The sequence below is a fragment of the Otolemur garnettii genome, unplaced genomic scaffold (genome assembly GCF_000181295.1).
Source record: "Otolemur garnettii isolate 467f Iridium unplaced genomic scaffold, OtoGar3 scaffold00013, whole genome shotgun sequence".
NCBI lineage: Eukaryota > Metazoa > Chordata > Mammalia > Primates > Galagidae > Otolemur > Otolemur garnettii.
The window spans coordinates 9744960-9746028 of NW_003852408.1; positions in this window are offsets into that span (position 1 = coordinate 9744960).

Below are 1069 nucleotides of genomic sequence, written 5' to 3' on the forward strand. Positions count from 1 at the left end.
GGAGGGAGAGAAGGAGGGAGAGAGGGAGGGAGTGAGTGAGGGAGGGAGGAAGGAAGGAAGGGAGGAAGGAAGGGAGGGAGGGAGGGAATGTCACTGCACTGAGACCGTAGAGCAGAATGCCAGGCAGCTGATGAAAAGTGGCTTGGAGTTTTTAAGGGTAAAATGACTTTTTTCCTTCTCTGCTTCATCAGACATAACAGAAGCAGCCGTGAAGCTGCTGCAGGTGCTTTTTATTTTATTTTTTTTTCCTCTTTTCTCTGTGAGGCTGACTTTGTCAGAGTCCTTGAGATGAACTCCTTGCAGGAACTGAGGCAGAGAGCTGGAGCAGGGAGCTCACACCCCTACTGTCTGCTCAGGGCTCTGCAGGGCTGAGACAATGGATTCTTAGAGGTAACAAGTCAGGCCCCAGTGCTTGATTAAAACAGAGCAGTTGTGCTGTGAGTTTTCTCTTCAAAGGGGCAATTCTCTACTGTGAGTTTATTTCTCTTATTTTCTGTTAGATAGTTTAATTTTCCTCTCTTTGCTAAGTTATTAGTAAAGCCACTTTTCAGGACTCATCTTTTTCTTTTTTTTTTGTAGAAAACCCCAACTCCCAAATTCCCATAACCACCCAACCTCACCTCCGTTTTAACATAACTCGTGGTGAGGACAAGATCATGGCGCACGGCACGGCTACCATTTGGAAAGGAAATAAATGGAAGTTGGCACAGAAAAGCACTTTCAAGAAAGACAGGGGCATCCACTGTGACATTATTTGTGCATTCTTTCTATCATCTCAGTTGTCCTTCAAGAGAAGGCCACAAAAAGCTTTTTGACATCTGCCACATGGCTCCTTTACTCAGTGCCCTGGAGGCCTGCTGGCGAGCCAGGACTGCTCCTCCCCAGCACTCCGGCCAGCCTGGACGCAGGCACGGCCCGTCTGTCACTCTGCCGCAGCAGTGCTTGCAGCTTGCAGCAGGATCACCGGAGGAGAAGAAACCCCAGTTCTTATCTGCCTGCACTTGGACTAGCTGGTATTCATCTCAACGTGCTAGTGCTTTGTAGAAAAAAAGAAAAAGACAATTTAAAA